This window comes from Furipterus horrens, unplaced genomic scaffold (assembly GCF_987537825.1).
Source record: "Furipterus horrens unplaced genomic scaffold, mFurHor1.1.pri manual_scaffold_3, whole genome shotgun sequence".
NCBI lineage: Eukaryota > Metazoa > Chordata > Mammalia > Chiroptera > Furipteridae > Furipterus > Furipterus horrens.
The window spans coordinates 18,796,922-18,817,936 of record NW_028327173.1 but is presented as its reverse complement, the minus strand read 5'-3'; positions in this window follow the sequence as shown (position 1 = coordinate 18,817,936).

Genomic DNA, 21,015 nt, shown 5'->3' with positions numbered 1-21,015 from the left:
ATCTGCACCTTGGGTCCTGACTGCTCCGCAGCCGAGTGAGAGGTGTTCCAGAGCCACTAAATCAGGCCCACGGCTCCACTTGAACCTGGTAACTTACTCTGAAGGTCGGGCTGTAGCTCCTCTTTGCTGTGTAAATTCTGAAGTGGCCTTTGGTCAAGAGCAATAAAACTCTCACCCAGAAATGTTAAAATTGTTTGAAATTATGAGCCCGAGCCCTGGCCTGATGTCTGGGTGAGGAGAGAGGACGGGGGCAGCAGAAGGGAAGAAAGAGAAAGCGTAACAGCAATTTCCCTTCCCGCTCGCTCCTTCCAGGTTTCCATTAACCTCGGGGCCCAGAGCCCTGGCCTTCCAGTGGAGAAGGAACTGGGGGGGAGGGGAGGAGTGGCAGCACGGGGGGGGGGGGGGCACTCACAAGGTCACTTTGCCCTTGAGGACTCCCAGCCCCCTCCAGCCAGGGCAGCCATGCAGCCATGCAGCCCAAAGCAGAGGAGCACGGCAGCAGCTGCCGACCCTCCAAGGTCAGGATGGTTCTCAATATTTTGGATTCACAGCACCCTAGAATTTTTGGCAGCCCACCTGAGGGTGTCCCAACAACCCAGTCACGAGGACAGCTCACAGCAATGGCAGGATGCTGTTCACAGTACCAGGTTCTGCCATGCCTCCACCTTCTCTTGCCCTCTGCTCTGGGTCTCTGTGTGCAGCCATGCTCTCCCCCGTCCTGACAGTGACTCTTCTATGGACTCCTTCCTGAAGACGTGTTTCCAGCTTAAGCTCAAAGCTTAGATGGGCCCTCCTACCTTGCTTCTATATGAGTTTTGAGATTGGTTCACCTTTGGCTGACCGCAAGGATGAAGGAAGTTCAAGAGGGGAAGGAGGAACCACGGGCCAACATGCAGTCTCTGGCCCAACTCACCCATCTAGTGATTTATTTGGACAAAGTGGAAAAGAAGAGACACGTCCTGCCTCCATCTGCCCGCCTCCATCTGGCAGTGGTGGAAAGTGGAGACAAAGGCTCCACGCAGCCTTGCAGCACAGTGGCCTTGCCCCCAGCAATAATGGGCTCTGATGGGGTGGGCATGGCTAGGAAGGCCGAGGTGGGTGTGACTGAGAAGGGGAAGAAGACTTCCTGGTCCTCTGACAGTCTGTAACAAATGCTGTCCTCGGCACTCCACACCCTGGACCCACGTCTCACATGCTCCAGCAAGTCTCCATCTGAACTCTCTCTCCTGCTGAGTGCCAGGAAGACAGCCTTCCGCCAAGGGCGGGTAGGATGAGGAGGACACCCACCGCAGCTCCCTGGCCCCATGGTGGGATGGCTGGGAGGCCTGTTTTAGAGTGTCTCCTAGCGTCTCCTACCGAGGCTGAGCTCCAGCTGCCTCCTTCTGTAACTGTCCCAAAATGCACTTTGGGGAGTTGACGCCAGACCCTTCCCAGTTGGGTGCTTAGGCAAGTCACCTCACATTTTGGCTTTAGTTTCTTCCTCCTCATGAGGATGCCACGTGGCAGTTGGCCAGGAAGATTTGTGAAAATGGGTTCCACGGACTTAGAGCAGCACCTGTGTGCTGTGGGTGCTCTGTCCAGCACGTGTTCTCTAGCAGGCATCTGCACCTTGCCCTGGCCCCAGCACCCACGTCTTCATGTCAACAACAGCGCTTGATTTTTGGGAGGAATCCAAAGCTCCCCTCTTCTTCCACTCTCAGCCTGCACTCCTGGGTGGGGCTTCACCCCAGGCCCCAGCTTGTCAGGGTATGACAATAACTCAGCCACAGCTATTGGCTCAGGGATGGTCACATGGGCCCATAAGAGCAAACAAGGTGCCACAAACATCGGCTGGGAGTGCTGGGATGGGGGCACATGCTCTTTGCCTCTGAAATGGAACCTGAAGGGACAAAAAAGCCACTACAGCTATCTTGTCACCACACAGGGCCTGAGGAGGGAGCCAATGGGGCAGGAGCAGAGCAGAGAGAGAGTGAGACTTGGACATAGTCCCACTCTGACTTTTGAGTTACCAACGCCAATACCTCCCCTTTGTGCTGAAGTCAGTTTGATGTGGATTTTCTTCTCATCGTGTGCCACTGAAAGCATTGACAGAGACATTATTGTTGTCATTAATATTATTTATCCTCAGACCTCAGTTTCCCCATCTGCACTGCAAAAGGGTGGAGCCTGATGGCATCCTGGAGCCCAGCTCTGACAAGCTGGGATTCTAAGGAACCTGAGGGCCTGGCAAGGCTTGGCGTTCCCAGAGGCAGGGATGGATTTTTCTTGCTCAGTCCACAGGAAGAACAGAAAACAGTGGGAGGAATATTGATAAAGACAACTCAATCACAGCTTTCACTTGCTCGCCTGCTGAGGGATTTGGCTCAGGAAAAACAGTGCCAGGGGAGGAAAGGAGAGCTTCTTACTGTGTCTCAAGATTGCTCAAGAACAGGTGGAGGCTCCCACCGTGACACTGATACCCCCAGTCTCGCAATAATCCCTCTCACCATCCAGGTTTGTAAAATGTATTCTTATCCACTTGAACCTCCCCCATTACACCAGGCAGGAAGCAGAGCCCAGGAGGAGGAAAGGACAGCCCAGAGAGGTTAAGAGAGTGGCCCAAGATCACATAGCCATCACAGGGTTAAGCCAATGCCTGACCCCATCTTCAAATGCTCAAGCTTCAATCTCCCCAGGCAGCTCTGCTGCCCCCACCCCCACCCCTCCACACACACACTTTGTGGCCAGGTGTGGCTGAGCCATGATGGATGCCTGTAGTTGACCATACACATGGCTCCTGGGTGGAATCTTCCTGCTGTCACTACATGACCTATCAGAGGCCTGGATGGTAAGAGCAGGGTTTGGACAGAGAGTGAGAGGAGTAACCATAGTATTGTGCCTAAGAATGCAGGTGTTAGAGCTATACAGCCTGGCCCAATCCTGGCTCTACCATTCAGAGCAGTGGGACCTGGGACGAGTGACAACATCTCTGTACCTCCGTCTCCTCACCTGTAAAGTGGGCATTAATAAGAGTCCCCCCTACCCAGGGACTGAAGGGAGGTTGTCAAAATACTAGCTTTGAGTTCATTGAGCAAAACGCAATCTGAGATCTGGCTGATGCCACCAAAATAATTTTAAATGAATTTTTATTTTGTAAAAATGACAAATATAGAGTACAGTGTAAAACATCCATGCCATACTAAATATTACCAAAAACTAAGTTCAATATTTGGTGGATCTTATTCTAAGCATGTCTCCATAGACTTATTTGCACAGAAGGAAAGCAGATGAGGAAAACTGAAAGTATACGTGTTATTTTTAATAAAAGAATATTAAATATAATTTAACTTAAATTTAACAGAAAAAGATTTAAATTGAGGTTAAGCTGAAATAAATATTAACTTCAGATAACTGTTGCTTCACAAGAGATATTTTTTCCCAAAGTACTTTTCCAGTCATGAAGAAAGCTTATAAAATTTTAAGATTTTGTGATCGTGTTTTAAAAAAAACCTTTATGTTTTGATTTTAGACTGAATGTATTGACTTCCTGGTAATAAAGGTTAGGAAATTAGTACACTTATTACACTTATACTATTCCTTAAAACATTATTATTACCTTGTCAGGGTTTATAACATTTCATGCTGGTATGGAAGCACAATTACGGCAATTTGGAGTGAGCTCTGCATTTAAATAGAGCCTATTCTCAGCTCCAGTCCTTCCTGCCTACCTGCCTGCCTTTCTTCTTTTTTATTTTAATTTTTAACTTATCTTTGCCTTACCTTTGTTCTTTTTTCATTTCAATTTTAACAGAATTTTTTTTTTCCAGAAAGACTCATGAATATTGTTTTCTGAGCTCTGCATACTGGAGAATGTGTTGCCTTTTTACTTGAAAGACAGCTTGGCTAGGTATAAAATTTGTGGGGTGTATTTTCTTGCCCTGAGAACTTCGTAGATATTGTCCCATTCTGTCTTCCAGCATTATTATGGAGATATTCATGGCAACCTGATTTTCCCCTCCATTGTGATTTGGCCTTTATACTAGATAAATCTTTTATTTTTTAAGCTCAATTATTTCCTTCAGATTTATCTTAGAGCTGATATTTCTTCAGCAAGTTTTCCTGGGCAATTGTGTATACTTTGGCCTGGCAGATTCATGACTTTTTCACTTTTATTTTTGTATAATTTGAATATGTTTGTACCATCTGTCCCATACAAAGTTTATTTATTAGATAACCACTGTCTGTCTTCTATGCCTCTATTCACTCTAATCTTTGATACACACAAAGAAGATTCTCCTTTCCTATTTAATGTTGTATGACTTTCTATAGCTTATCCACAATGTTCCTTATTGTAGTTTGTCACTCTCATTTTATTCATTGATGTTTCTAATGTGGTTTTAATCTCTTCTGTTTCTTTTTTTTCCTTTCTTTCTATTTCATTCCTGAGAACAGCCAGCTTGATTTTCACCTCATGCTGTTCCTTTAAATCACTTCTTTCAATTCTCATATTTTTTATTTGAATCTTTTTCAAGAAACACTGTGTCTTTTGAAATTGTTGGAGACGGTGACAAACAACTGTTTTCCCTGATTTCTTTGGGCAGTTCCTCTTATGGTGCCTATTCCTCATCTGCCTTTGTTGATGTTCTCTTTCTCCCTTTTTGCAGCATCTGTGCACAATTCCTGTGTTGGTTTCTTCTTAACTGACTTTTTAATGGGGCCAGCTCTTTGTGGGAGGGAAGTGTGGGAAGGGATGGGAGGGACGGCCTTGGGAGGGACAGCCTTGGGCAGGCTACAGCTCCCATTTGGGTTTATCCTCTTAGGCTCTCTCACCACATCAGTGGTTTCCTTCGCTGTGGGAGCACAGCTCAGCGTTTGACACTCAGCAGTCGGTGTGGCCCCGGCCAAGACTCTGGGGAGATGTTTGGGTCTCAGGGCTCTCAGCCAAGGACTTTTGGATAGTTTTAAGATTTGAGACATACCCCATGAAGTCTCTGCTTTGCTATCCACAAAACAGACTCCTAATGTTTGCATGGATCCACAGTCTTCTCTGTGCTGGTGTAGATGTCATAGTATCAGGGCAAAAAGGCTTCAGAGCTTGTGGTTTAGGTCTGTGGTCGTTTCTGACTTTAATAAAAAATCAAGGGAAAAAAGCAACTCTTTCATTACTTTTGTTGTTATTGTTATTGTCTTTAGCTGATTTGGGGAGAGGAATAACATTCAGATGTTCTTATGTCATCATTTTTAGCTGGAAATTAAATGCTTGTTTTTCCCACCCATTATCTCTTAATTCTAATACCAACCCTAATGCCACTCTGGGCCAGATAGTGGTGGTAGCAAGGCTGACAACTAGGGGACCCAGGGTCTATACATAAAGCAAGAGCACATGGTCACCTTAGGCAAGAGCAGGTGGTGCTCACAGGTACCTTCCTCTGCCTCAGTGAAAAATCCTGATATGTCAACCCAAAATTCTAATATCCTTTGGGTTTTGGTATACATAGAATTTACATGGCAAATGCAGAGCAGTCATACTGCTGCTTCTGAGTTCACCACCCACGGCAGACATCACTGATCAGCCACAGTACTCTTTACTTTTCCCTGCATCTTTTCAACACTGCATTACAGGCAGACGCTACCAACTAACTGACATTGGCAAGTGGAATGAAACCTGTTTGCTGCTCCAGTATTAGAGATTCTTAAGCTACATTAGATATTGACAAAGAAGTCAGAAAAACCTGAGTTGAATTTTAGTTCTGTGATTACTATCAGGATGACCTCAAGCAAGTCTTTATTTCTCTGAGCCTCAATTTTCCCATCTGTAAAATGGAGACCATTGTTATCACATAAAATTACTGAAGGGAATACATTAATAGTGCATGTTAGTTGTGGCTGCACTTTTTTTTTAACTTCAAAAGTTATCATCGTAAGCATGGACTTGGGGAGGGGATTGTCGAGGAAGGGGGTGCTGGGTGGAGGGGAGCAAAGGGGAAAAAATTGGAACTATTGTAACAATATAATCAATAAAATATACTTAAAAAAAGAAAGTTATCATCGTAAAACAATGAGCACCTATTTAGTACTTGAGTCTGCAACATACCTGGGCGATGCTTTTTTATGAACAGGTTTGGCTGATTCCACTTGAACCTACTCACTTGTCTATGGTACGCTGGCAGGTCCGCTGCAACTGGTTAGTCTTTGATGGCCTTACTGAGATCAATGACATTTGTCTGGCTGTCATCTGGGGTGATGGGGTGGCTAGGCTGTGGGGTCTCTCATCTTCCAGCAGGCTAGCCCAGGCTTGTTCCCATGGCAGCAGTAGGATTCCAAAAAATTTTGTAGAAGAATGCAGGGTCTCTTGGGGCCCAGGCTCTGAACTGTTATGCTGTCATTTCCATCCCATTCTATCAAGCGAAGGAAGTTGCAAAGCCAACCCAGGCACAAGCGATGGGGAAATAAACTCCTGCGCCTGATGGAAGAAACTGCAAAGTCATGTTACAGAAAGCATGATTACAGGGAGCCGTGGGGAATTGCGACCATTCTTGCAACAATTCTACCATAGCACTTCACACACTAATGGATGCGGTTGGTGCTCAATAGTGGATTTTAAGGGGGAAAAATAAAAAGTCACAACTTGTGCACTTTTTTCCTTGGTTGATGGAGCTTATAAAGACTGAGTATAACAAATAGCTTTCATCTCATGAGTTAACTCCAGGATTGGATAAGATTGCCAGGTCCATACTTAGTGGAACGGTGCTGAAATCAATCAACACTGTCTGCCATGTGTATGCAGCGGGAGACGCGGGAAGTGTGTGTGCGCCGAGCAATGAGACTAGAGCTCAGAGGCGCCGGGCCCTGCTCCATCCTGCCCTCCCCACAGTTCCTTGTGGGACCACACAGGTGCATGAAAAGAAGAGTCTTCTTTTAACAACATGGCATTTTCTGCTGACCTGATGGGACTAGGACCAATGGAAAGGTCACTGGACAGAGCATCAGGAAGCCTGTATTATGGTCCAGGTTCCCATGGACCAGCTACGTGAGGATGAGCAAGTCCCTTCCTGGGGCGGACGCTGGTGGAGAAAAAGGATGGTGGAGGAGGAATGCTGTCTGCCCTGGAAAATGAGGTCAGCCCAGATGACCTCTCACTTATAGAATGGTCAATTTGTTAAAGGTGGGCAGCCACCGGAGCACCACGCTCTACACTTACCCCTGCTTCCCCCACTTCCCTGGCTCCTAAGAAAACCTTAGAAGGTCACTGTCAGTCCATGGAGTTAATGGGTGCGGCTCTGCCTCTGACTGAATGCAAATTCCAGCCCACCTTAGTTGCAGAAGTTCCATCATTTGTACTTTGTTGGCGACACAATCAGTCCCTCTCCCCAGTCAAGTCTCTAATCCCTCAATTTCCATGATGCTAGTAATTATGAAAAACCATCCGAAGCACAGAAATTCTGCACCCTGTCAGTGAGATTACACAGTTTAATAGAGTTTATTGAATTTATTTTGCAGTTACTGAGGAGATGAAACTCACTGTGCAGCTCCAGAAGGCAAAACGAGGACCACAGGTAGAATCTCCAGGAGGCAAGATGGAATCCAAGGGAAGAAGCACTTTCTGAGGGTGGAAGCCATCCCGTCCCATTGGCACCGGCACTGAGTGAGTGAGCCCCAGGAGGCCGGAGGGTGAGGCCTGCAGGGTCCAAGCCTGGTGGGGCCACTGTAGATGTGGTGAAGAGCAGGGGCCATGCGATACCTGGGCCCATTCCCCAAGCCCCACTTCCCAAAGGTTTGGGAGACTGAGTGGATTTTTCTAAACCTCCAATGGTGACAGCCCTGTATTAGGCAGAATAATGCTCGAATAGTGACCACACAATTATTTTATTATTTAGAGCTGGGGGAGCCTTCCCCCAACTCCAAGTTTCCCCATTAACAGTTCTGGAAACTGAGGCAGAGAGAGTTTATGTAAATTACCAAAGGTCACACAGCCATTAAGTGGTGGAAGAGGGATTTGAACCAAGGTAGTCATATTCTAGAAATTATGTTCTAAGGCAGTGATTCCCAACCTTTTGGTCACCAGGGACCAGTTTTGTGGAAGACAATTTTTCCACAGATGGGGGAATGGAGGGTGCAGGAGGCAGAGCTCAGACAGTAACAAGAGCAAAGCTTCACTCGATGGCCCACCGCTCACTTCCTGCTGTGTGTCCCGGTTCCTAACAGGCCCTCTTCTAAGGCACCACCCTGTCCTTCAGCAACAGAGGGATGGGTCAGCTTTGACTTTAGAAGGAGTCCTCTAGTGACTAGTCTAGGAGCCTGGTGATAGATTTAGAAGCACGTGATATTGTTCCATGAAGAATGACCCAGTGGCACTGGTGGCTTCTACTGGATCGAGGCTTGCTGTGGACTCAAACATTAATGTGTCAAATTTCCATGTTGGCCTTGGACCAAACTACTGGGAAATTGGTGTGGGAAGCCCCCAAGCCAGTGGTTAATGGCAGATATGTCACAGGGGCCAACGTGCTCCTCAGAAATACTATTGATGAAGACTCAGATTTACGGCAAATGCTAGAAAGGCTTATGTCATAGGGAAGTGACATCAGGAGACAGAACAGTAAGAGCAGGAGCAGCAGAGACTCTCAGAAGCAGCGACCTGTGGAACCTGAGCCAAGCAGGAAGAATGAGAACAGAGACCTCTGTTGGAGCCACACCTGGATGAAGAGTTTTCACTGGTTGCCTAGTGAGAAACACTGGAAATTCAAAGAGATACTTTATTCAGTCATTCATCAGAGGTTTATTTAGTAGCGTTTATGCTTGTCAAGACAGACAAGGCCCTGCCCACATGGAGCTTACATTCTCCTGGGCCCCCATCAGTTGGCATAATGAACTCTGACCCCCACCATAGACACACCCTAAAATCCAATGGTTTAACTGCCTTCTCATTCACAACACAGTCTGATGTGGGTCTATTGGTTCTTCTCCATCTCGCAGCTACACTGTCTGGCACAGGCGGCCCTAAGGTCACCTGAGTGGGAAGAGAGGAATAGAAGAGTCACATTAGCTCTTCTCCACCTCACCCTGGAAATGACACATATTACTTCTCACAGTCTGTTGGTCAGAGCAAGTCACACGGTGTGAACTTAACTGCAAGGGAGGCTGGGAAATGCGGGGTGGCATGTGGATTGGTTGGTGAATAATGTCTCGGCTGCAGGCTCCTCTGAGACCATCCAAAGTCGCACTTAGTCTATATTACCTGTACAGTGAATTGTCAACGGCTCCCCTCTCGTAGATGGATGCTGTCTTTCTCCAGGAATCATCCAATCAATATCATAGAGTCCTGAGTCCAGGAGTTCCTGCAGGTCATGCCACACACAGTCCAAAGGAGAGGGACAGGATCACAGTCAAGATTCTGGACCCAGAAAGGATAGAAAGACAGCCCTGTAGAGAATTTCACCTCGATAAGCCTTCACTTTTCCTCCGGCTGCCAGACGCCTTGGACACCACTTTCTCCTGGATGTGACAAGAGGGCAAAGAGAAGTGAGACTGGGGTAAGGGGTGGAGTCTCCGAGAAGAGCCTCATTAGGGGGAAGGATTCAGATGTTAGGTCTGAGTGGGGTGTTTGATGACAGTGACGGAGTGGCCAGGCTCGGAGCCTGCATTCAATGTGGCAGCAAGCAAACTAGGAGACATGGCCAATTCATCATGTCCCATCGCCTGAGGGAGTGTTAATGTTTCTGAGTGTCCAGGGCCACCTTCCCAAGAGGCTGCAGGGGCCAGGAACACACAGAGTCATGGGCTGGCAGGGACCCCAGCACAGTTGCCCATCAGGCTCCTCATTGTCCACGGTCCTGCGATGCTCTCACACTCACTACATTGAGAACCTGTGTGTGCGTTAGGGGGCAGGGGAAGGATGTTCTTACTATCCTCACATGTCAGGAGAAACATTGAACCCCAGAAAGGGTAAGACCTGGCTTAAGGTCACACAGCTGGTGGGCAGATGAGTGGGGCTTGGAAACTAGGTCTCTGCTGGCTTCCACACTGTCATTGCTCTCCATGAACCAGAACAGACGTGACAAGGCCTGAATTCCGCCAGCGACAGCAATCACCGCTGATCCCGATGCCTTGAACTTTCCTGTGATTCTTATGTTAAACGGTGGGATTTGTCCACAGACCTCATCATTCCCTCTGGACTGTCTCTGCCCAGGGGTCAAGAATCTTGTTTTCTCATGCCTGAGTCAAACCCCCAAACCCCAGGCCCTGGCACAGGCCTCGCGTACAGCAGGTGCTCAGAGCGAGTTTACTGAGCCAAGCGCTGATCCTAGTGAAGACCGCTTCCCTGAGCACTGACCCCGTGCCTGGTGTTTGCAAGTCTCATTGTCTCACCTCATCCTCACGAGGAGCCATGCGTCTGAGGTTCAGATCTCAGCCTTGCCACTAACTAGCAAGTGGTTGCACCTTAGGGAGCCTCTGTTTCTCGTCTGTAAAATGGGACTAATAATGGCGTCTCCCTCATGAGATGGCCGTGAGGATTCAATGAGTTACCACAAGGAAGATGCTGACACCAATAAGTCCCAAACAGTTGGGAGCTGTTTTGAGGTTGAGAGAGCTCAGGAAGCCGAGGCAGCCCCAGCACTGCTTGGGAGACTGCGGGGTGGTGAGCCCACTGCTCACTGCCCCCCTGCACCACGCTAATGCCCATCTCCCAGGGCGGTGGCCTGTGCGGCCAGGCTGCTTTGAACAGTAGTGCACACTTGTTAATAAGGATCTAAAGAGAAGGTGTGCATGGATAAGCCTGTGGACCCTGCTAAATTCAAATGCAGATGCCAACCCATGAAAATAATGGCGGTGGTCTGGTCAGGGCAGCAGCCAGCAGGACTCGCTGGAACAGCCAGAGCAGTTGGTAAAATACAGAAATATGTCCTCATCGATTGGTATTAGTTGCCACCCTGAGCCCCTAGGAGCTCTCATACTGCCCCAGCCCCTCTCCAGGTGCCCTCCCACCTCTAAATTGTCCAACAGCTTAAGAGTTGCTATCTTGTCTTGGGCTTCAGGGTCCTGCCCAGCTCTGGCTGCCTCCAACCCCTGTTGGGTGGGTGCCCTTGGTCTACTAGTCAGTAAATATTTTCAATCTTGTCCCTGCTCAGGAAGCTATTTTTACCTGATTGAAAACTATTCCCTCTTTCTCTAGAGTACAGTCTCCTTTATTTTCTTTTGGGGACCCACCACCACCTCCTCCTAGGTCCTTGGTGGTTGGGTTCCAGGAGATGGGCACATAACCTCAGCCTGGCCAAATACTAATTGGAAATAGTGCACATAATGCCTGACCATAGCCATTGGCTTAGGGATGGACACATACTTCAGGACTGACCAATAAAATTCTATCCTGAAACTTTTTCTGGAATTATTAGGCTAATAAAGCTTTCCCTGCTGCTGGAACTTCTGGGAGCCTCCAGGAAGAGGGAAGTTGTGAAAAGGTAGAGGAGTGAAAAGGAGAAAAACACCAGCCAAGTTATAGGAAGAAATGGATTCTTGAAGACCTTATCTGATCACCTGGATCCAGCCGTACCTAAAATTCCCCTGGACCTCTCATTTAATAAGCCTCCTGTTTCTCCTTTGCATTTGCTTTCCTTATGATAAAAAGCACAATTATTATCCCCATGAAATATTGTCCCTATGAAGTAATTTATCTATAGTCACACACAAGGATTCAAGCCCAAATCCCGCTGTCTCCAGTGGAGATAGTCTTTGAGGAAAGCTTTAAGAGTTGGAGCTGAGGGAAACAAAGTAAGAGGCCCTGCTCAAGATGCAATTTGCAGAATCTGAAATCACTCAGCAGAGCAGTCTACTTTAAGGTGGCCCAAATTGCAGGCAATCTCCACAATTTCCTGGAACCCTCCACTCACCTCCCAGGGCCAGACTGTCCACGGACCATGACAGTTTTGTTATCAGCCTTGGCAGGACATAAGCTGTTGCTGCAACTGCCAACCCAAACAGGTGGTGAAATATAGCAGAAGGTAGTTTTCCTCCCTCTCACTTCCTGGGAGCAGCTCCTCAGCTGCCATCAAGACTGGCTAGCAGCGGGATGGGGCAGGGGAGTCTCCAGGAGGCCATGGGCTCAAATGAACCTTGATTAATAATCACATTTTAGAGTAGCAACTAAGCTGTGATCAGCGCTCCCTCCTGGCTGGAGAAGGAAATGGCCAGCCTCGTGTCCACCATCCCCCTAGGACTCCAATGGGGAAGCTGTTTGAACCAGCACAGGTGAGGTGAAGCCTTCAGGTGCTATGGTATCCTCCTTTTGTTACAGCCCAGGATCCACCACAAAAAGGCCCTCTAGATTGTTCTCTGCTCATAGATTGAGGATTAAAGGTCAAGGTGAAGCAGAGACCAAGATCCCTGAACAGTCTCATTATCTTCTGTAGGGTGATCCCCTTGAAGATGGGAAGTGTTTCACGCCACTGTTGGCTCCTCAAGGCCCTGACAGTGCTAGGACCTAGGAGTGTTTTGTCACATATTTGTTGAATGATTGAATAAGTGAAGAAAAAAAAAGAAAAAACAATAACTGAACTTACGGGTGGGGGAACTGAGGCCTATAGAGAATTCATAACTCGTTGAGACCACCACCAGCTGTAAAGCAAATGGGCAGGGAATCATATGCCCCACTCTGCCAAGGACAGTCCAGTTTAAATTGCCTACTGCCCTGGCATAATCCTTAATACTGCTTCCTCTCACTCGCAAAAGTGTCCCCATCTGAATAATTTTTCAAGATCAGTGAGGAAGGTGGTCTTTGGAGGAGGGGACCTACCACTGACTTGTCACCAACACATACCTGGGGCCCCCCTTCCTCCATTTTATCCTGACAACCACCCTCGATTCTCTATGGCTTTCTCACACCCTGGGCTTTCATGGGTTAATAGAAGCTCCATCACAAGCTCCATCCATGGCCAAGTACGTTTTGGAAGGGCTGAGTTAAACAGCAATAAACTGGTTTCCTCACCATCACGTTTCTCGGTGCCCTTGCCACACTAATATGAGCAGCAGGAAGAAAGAAAGGACACGCCCTTAATACTGTAACTCCATAAAGAAATTGGTATGAGAGAAATCTTAATACTATTTCCCTTTAGTTTATTCCTTTACTCAGACAGGTAGTTTACTGTGCCTCAGAATGTTAAGAGGAAGAAAAAAACACATAAGCATTTTATAATGATCAAGAGAAGCTCAGAATAGACGCTTTTTTGCTCAGTCAAGCAAGGCAAGAGTTTTTGATTATGCAAACATAAGCCCTAAGCTTAGTGTGCAATGGAGGTGGAAGACAGACATAGGAAGGGAATGGAAAAAATTTTAGAAGTGAAAGAAAACCAGAAGCAGCTGTAATCAGGAGACCCTAAGCCCAGAGGAATTTGTACGCATTTTAGGGAGTCCCCAGGACATGAATAGAACACGAGATGGGGCCCAAGCCAGATTGCAAGACATTAAAGGAGGACTGTGCCAACTCGGAGCACTTGGGACAACCCAAATGGAGGGAGATATGAGAGGCCTGCGTGTTCTGTGACTGAGTCTGCAGTGTTACAGTGGTTGGTTGGATATTTGTCCCCAACCCTTCAGTCTTTTTCTCCCTCTGCCAGGTAGCCTTGCAGAGCCCTGGAATAGGCAGGGTACGGTTGCCTGCCTCACTGATCTTAGGCTTGGCCATATAATTTGCTTTGGCCAATGGAATGTGAATGCAAGGAATAGTTACAGTTCTAAACTGGGGGTTTAAGAAGTAAGGGGGCCCTTGGGAATCAGAGAATGTGGGGCTAAAGCACAGGAAAAGAAGAACTTGAGAAGCCATCGAATAAACCTGTCCATAAACTAAACTGCAAAGCTATAGTAATCAAAACAGTATGGTATTGGCAGGAAAAACAGACCACTGGAATAAAGTTGAGAGCCCATAAATAAACCCACACATATATTGGCAACTAATTTATAACAAAGGAGCCAATATGCAACGGTTGAAGGGAAGCCTCTTTAATAAATGGAGCTGGGGAAATTGGACAATTCCATAAAAAAGAATGACACTAGACCACTATCTTACAACATACACAAAAATTAACTCAAAGTAGATTATAGACTTCAATGCAAGATCTGAAACAATAAAATACATAGAAGAAAAGAGATGGAGGTGTAGGTAAACACAGCTTGTCTCCTTGCACAACCATAGCAAAAATTACAACTAAAATACAAAACAACTATTACCCAGAATTGTCAGCAAATTGAGCTGTATGGAAGTTTGACAACCAAGGAATTAAAGAAGTCACATTCATCCAGAAGGGGAGGAGGGATGGAGGCTCAGAGACAAGAAAATATGGGATAGGTGGTCCCACACCTACATGTGGTGGATGAAAATCAGGAGGGATATCTCGGGAGCGAGGGATACCAGGCTCACACCAGACCACACAGCCCAGGGTTCCAGCGCCAAGAAGATAAGTTCCCATAACTTCTGGCTATAAAAATTAGTGGGATTTAGGATGGTGGAAAAAACTGCAGGTGTTTTCTCTTAAATGGCCCCAAATGGACTTAGGGCTTATGCAGGCTCACTCCCTCTGGGCTCCAGCACTGGGGCAGCAGCTGGAAGGGCTCCAGTAGCATGCGGGGAGAAGTTGAAGTGTCTGGCATCAGGGCAAGTGCCAGGGGACAGCTTCCCCCTGGACAAAACCACAGAAGCCAGGCAGTGGCCATTGTCCCTTTTCTGGACCCTCCCCCATACAGAGCCACAGAGCGGAGATGCCATGTCTGAGACTCCATAAACCTTCTTCACATGCACTGCCCACTCTGGTGATTATCTAAGGCTCTGCCCCAACCAACTTACAGAGGTGCTTTTTCTACAATAGGCAGAGAATCAAAGCAGCTCTACCTATACATAGAAACAAACATGACTTCCAGTCGAGATGGCAGCATAGGAAGACATGGCTCACCTCTTCACACAACCACATCAAAATTACAACTAAAATATAGAACAACCATCAGCCAGAACCATCAGAAATTGAGTTGAATGGAAATCTGACAACTATAGAATTAAACCACATCCATCCAGATGGGTAGGAGGGGTGCAGACGCAGAACAGACTGGTCTCTCACCCACGTATGGTAGATAAAATTCAGGAACAAAAGCCGAAGCACCATGCCAGGCCCCTCAGCCCAGGGTTCCAGCGCCAAGAAGATAAGTCCCGACAACTTCTGGCTGCAAAAATCAGCAGGAATTGAGTCAGTGGAAGAAATTTCTGGAGCCCCAAGCAGTTCCTCTTAAAGAACCCACACATGGACTCACCTACTCAGACTCACTTCCTCTGAGCCCCAGCACCAGAGTAGCAGCTTAAAAAGCACCAGTGCCATAAAGGAAGAAACTGAAGTATCTGGCATCAAGGCGAACAGAAAACATTGTCCCTTTTCTAAACCCTCCCCCCACAGAGCCGGCAAGCTCGTGCCATACCTGAGACTCCATCAACCTGGCTAATACTTGGAGATCTCCAGAGACTCCACTCCACTCAACTTATGGGTCCACCCCAGCTGCTTTTTTATATGAATGGCTGGTCTTGGCTCAGGCCTCACAACTTCCTAAATCCTCTCAAACAAGCAACAGCTGACCTCAGTGAGCTCCGGGCCCAGCACTAGCAGCAGCCAGCCTAGAATCACAGATTGACTTCACCTGGGAATCTCCAAGCCCAGCACAAGTAGCAGCCATCTCGGATTGCTTTAGAGCTCAGTCTGGTGGCTCTGGGAAAACACAGGTGGTGGCTGACCTTGGCCTGCACCACGTGGGAAACCCCAGGGCCAGCACACTCAGTGGACAGCTACAGACCATGTCGGAGCACCACCACCCTGCCCCTGCACAGCTGATACTCCACAAAGGGTGGAGGTGGGCGGTCGGTGGTCACAGCCAGCCCTTGCAGCTGACTGGTCTGGGTAAATTCCCCCTATTGATCTGCCAACAGTAACCAACGCTTAACTACAAGAGGAGGGTGTACTCAGCCCACATGGAAGGTGCACCCCAAGTACCCAGCTTGAGTGATAGGGGAGACTGTGCCACTGGACTCTGCAGAACACCTACCACATTAAGCCACACTACCAAGACATGGGGTCAAAGCAGCTTTTCTTAATACATAGGAACAAACACAGGGAGGCTGCCAAAACAAGGAGACAAAGAAACATGGCCCAAATAAAGCAACAGATCAAAACTCCAGAAAAAGAGCTAAATGAAATGGAGATAAGCAATCTGTCAGATGCAGAGCTCAAGAATGGTTATAAGGATGCTCAAGGAACTTAGTGAGGACCTCAACAGCATTAAAAAATATCCACTCAGAAACAAAGGATACACTAATTGAAATAAGGAACAATTTTCAGAGAAAGAACAGTAGAGTGGATGAAGCTAAGAATCAAATCAATGATTTAGAACATAAGGTAGCAAAAAAACAACAAATCAGAACAACAAGAAGAAAAAAGAATCCAAAAAAATGAGGATAGTATAAGCAGCCTATGGGACAACTTCAAGAGGTCCAACATTTGCATCATGGGGTGCCAGAAGGAGAAGAGAAAGAACAAGAAATTGGAAATCTATTTGAAAAAATTATGAAAGAAGACTTCCCTAATTTGGTGAAGGAAATAGACACGCAAGTCCAGGAAGCACAGAGAGTCCCAAACAAGATGGATACAAAGAGGCCCACTCCAAGACACATCATAATTCAAATGCCAAAGGTTAAAGATAAACAGAGAATCTTAAAAGTAGCAAGAGAAAAGAAGTTATTTACCTACAGAGGCCTTCCCATAAGACTATCAGCTGACTTCTCAAAAGAAAGTTTGCAGGCAAGAAGGAATTGGCAAGAAATAGTCAAAGTCATGAAAAGCAGGGACTAGAGCCAAGATTGCTCTACCCAGAAAAGCTATCATTTAGGATCAAAGGGCAGATAAAGTGCTTCCCAGGCAAGCAAAAACTAAAGGGGTTCATTGTCACCAAACCATGATGATATGAAATGTTGAAAGGACTTCTTTAAGAAAAAGAAAACCAAAACTATGAACAATAAAATGGCAATAAATACATACCTGTCAACAATTGAATCTAAAAAACAAACAAGAAGAACAGTGACAGAGTCATGGATACAGAGAGGGTTTGATGGTTGCCAGATGGGAGGGTGGTGTGGGGGATGGGTGAAGAGGTGAAAGGATTAAGGAGTACAAATAGGTAAGTACAGAATAGCCATGGGGATGTAAAGTACAGTATAGGAAATGGAGTAGCCAAAGAACTTATACACATAACCCACAGACATGCACAATGGTGGGGAGATTGCCTGAGGGAGTGAGGGGTGCTAGGTGGAGGGCGGTAAAGGGAAACAAATTAGGGCAACTATAATAGCATAATTAATAAAATATTTTAAAATTTTAAAAAGAATTTTTTTAAAGAATCCTGCTCCCAGATGGAATTTGTTTGACACCCACAATGTCCTAAAAAATTGGAAATTTCATAGAGAAAAGCACCAACAATATCTGATTTCTCTTGAAAAAGTAGGAAATCAGGATACTGCATCCTCCAAGTCCCACATGGCAACAATTACCAGGAGCCAAGTTCATCTTCAAGAGCAGCACAGGCTTTGGGATCAGATGCCTAGGTGACCTTGGACAATTGACATGTCCCTCTGGGCCCCAGTTACAACATCTGTATGGTGGGTGTATCTCTAGTGCCTCCCTTGAAGGTCCTCAGGAGCAGTAAATAAACTAACACATGTAAATGCAGGTGGATTCACAGTAAGAGCTATTATTGTGTTCACTCTGGTTCTTCTCTGATGAGATCTGCCTTCTCCTGCTGCCCACAGTTCCCTCTTCTGCCTATTAGCCCCACTGTCTTCAGCCCATCACATGACTGACCTGTTCACCTGCCCCCAGTTGTTAGAGCTTGTGACCTCTACTTTCCAAGATTCGGGCTGAAAAGGGACAGGACTCAGATACGGATCAGAAGCATCTGGGCCAGAACATTTTTAATGTGAGTTCCAACCTAAATTCTGCCCTCTGTCTCTGCCTGCCTGCGTCCAGGGTACCCTCACCAGCCTAACACATCTACGCGGAGGTCTCCAGTGCCCTGGGATAGAGAATAGTCTGAAAGGGCCAGAGGCCCTGCAGGACCAACCAGTATCTTGGGGTGACATAATGTGACCTTGAGGATATCACCGCCTTTGTCCTCACACCAGGGCCTCGCGGGCTTCTGGATGCCCCCATATGATGCGCAGGTCTTCTCTGAGCTCCCACCAGGGACTCTAGGCCAGTGAGGGAGGAGGATCTCTGCTCCACTGTCCTGAAAAACATCTGTCACCACCAACAGGACGGTGTAAACGGTCCATCAGTTCCCATGGACAGTCAATGGAACCAAGCAGGGGGCCTGGGTGAACTTGGAGGAAGAGAGAAAGATTGATTTTCAGATTATTTCCCAATCCATAGCTGTCAAGGAAGAAAAAAGACCTAAACAATTGTGAAATTAAATCAAATGAGTTTGTGGATGCAGAATCATTTCTCTCCGTCCATGGACTCCCTCCACTCATCCCTAGGGAGGGGATGATGAAGGAACTTGCCATGTGTTTGTTCCCCCACCAGTCCTTCTGATCCTCCTTGCATCTCCACAGTCAGCAGGGATTTATTGTGCTCCTACTATGTGCTCAGTCTGGGGTTTGGTGCCAAGAACCTGGGAACAAGTGGTCAGACACCACCACCCCTTCCTCATGGGTCCTCTGACCAGTGGGCACCCAGACCTTCAAAGAGCAGCTACCACCCAGGACTGAGTGCTGTGCTGGGGGCACAATTTTCCATGGGGAACACTCAGAAAAGGCAGGGGATGGTGGTGGAGTGAGCAGAGAGGCAAGAAGGACTTCCTGGAGGAGACTGAGCTCAGCCCTTTGAATAGCAATGAGCTGGGCCAAGGCCTGGGCCAGGTAAGGGGGCAGCTCTGAGTAGCAAATTATCAAAACTTTTAACTTTGTTCTGAGGGTATTGGAGATCACAGGAGGTTTTAATCAGTAAAATGGTCAGATTCGTGTGGAATCTTCACTCTGGCTCCTGCGGAGAGAAGGGATTTGAGGGAGAGAAGACAGGGGGTGGAGAGGACAGACGGGAACCCAGACATCCTTCCACTGAACGGAGATGGAGGCCTAAAGTCAGATGCTTCAAGCTCCAAGCACAGAGATGCACACGCACGGAGCCAGCACAGCAACAAACAAGCACCACACAGAGCCAGAAACGCTCCCCTCCTCCTGCAGGTCCCCCTCCAGGCTCCTCAGCGAGCCATCCTGAGCACCCACCTTAAAATGCAGGCTCTCCCCCAGCCCTTCCAATGCCCCGTATCCTGCTCTTATCATATTTGAACAGACAGTATAACTTACTTACTTATTATGTTTATTATTTGTTGTCGGTAACACCAACACCCACACCCACACGGACAGAAGCTCCAGGGCAGCAAGGACTTTGTTGTGACTTCAAAGGTTCAGCTGAGCCATTCCCTCCTTGCCCTTCCAGAGACCACGTTGGGGAAAGAAACCAAGGCCATCCACCTCAGTGGCCTGTCCTGTGACCAGCCTGGAGAACAGAGCTGGGGTCCTGGAACTTCTAGCAAACTCCCTGAGCAGGGAACACAGAGACACAGACCACCAGGCTCCCAGTCCTCACGGTTGATGAGGTCAGGCTGGGCTGGGCTGGGCTGGTCTGGGATGGGGACCAAGAGGGACAGCATTTGCCCCTTCATGTCATTGTGGGACACGGGTTGAAGAAGAGGCTTAACGCAGCTCAGCTCACTCCGACACCGAGTGCCCTTCATCCCCAGGCTGCTGCTTCTGTTCAGCTGTAGTTTCCAGCTGGCTCACCTAGACGGCTACGTCAGCTCCCATTCTGCTCTCACTGAGCTGGGAGAAGGGAGAGAGAGATCCCATCCTGATTCCACCCTGGTGTCAGCAAAATCTCTGGAGTGAGAGTCACCTGTCAGTTTCCAGCATCCCTGGAGGTTTTAGAAACTAGAGCAGATAAAATGTGTAATGATTTATGTTTAGGGAGAACAGGGATTTATGTAACCTGTCCAGCCTCATTCAACCTCGCCATCATCGGGGTAGGGTAGGAATTATTATCTTATTAATTGTAGGACAAGAAACCAAGGCTCAGAAGGGACATGACATGGTCAAGTCACATTAACAGCAGACCCAATGTTAGTCCTCAGATCAGAGTGACTCTGGAGACTTCCCTGTTCCCAGAACACATCGGCAGCCCCTGTCACCTTTATGTTCTCATGTGTCCTGAGAGGTGGGCACTGTGGACCAGGATCTCCATTGTACAGATGGAAAACTGAGGCATGGGAACCTGGGGTTTTGCCTCTCGTTTTCAGCAGGGCTTATTCTAGAGTCCAGAATGCTAGCTTTTCAGCTGAAAATGCATGAAATGAAGACATGAGCAATTTCATGCACTCTTAGTCCCTGGTTCTTAGTCTTTAGATTGCTGAAGACACACCTGTGGCAGGTGTGCCTGTTTAAAATGCATATTTAGTGCCCCACACACACAGAGATTCTGATTTAGTGGGGGTGGGGCCCAGAATCTGTGTTTTACACACCAAGCCCTCACCTAAATGCTCCCCAGACCATGCGCACGTAGACCATCCTCAGAGAAACATTGGTTTTCCCGGCCCCATACTCGATTCTGCAGGGACATTTTATAGCCTAGTGTTTAAGATCAAAGATGCTGTATCTGTCCAGTCTGGGCTCAAGGACCAACTCTTCCACTCACCAGTGCAAACCCAGAGGAAGTTACCTAACCGTTCTGTGCCCAGTGTTCCCATCTGAAAGTGGGGATAATAATGGCACCTCCCTCATCAGGCCCTTGCAAGGAGCATGGCGTTCATGCCAACAGAGCACTTGGAAGAGTACCTGCAAAAGTGAAGCTTAGTCACGATAGTCCTCAAAAGAGCTTTGCAATGTAGAGATGCTAGGCCCACTCAACAGATGAGGGATTGTGGGTCCAGTGAGGTCAAGTCACTTGTGTCAGGATATGTGGCGAATAA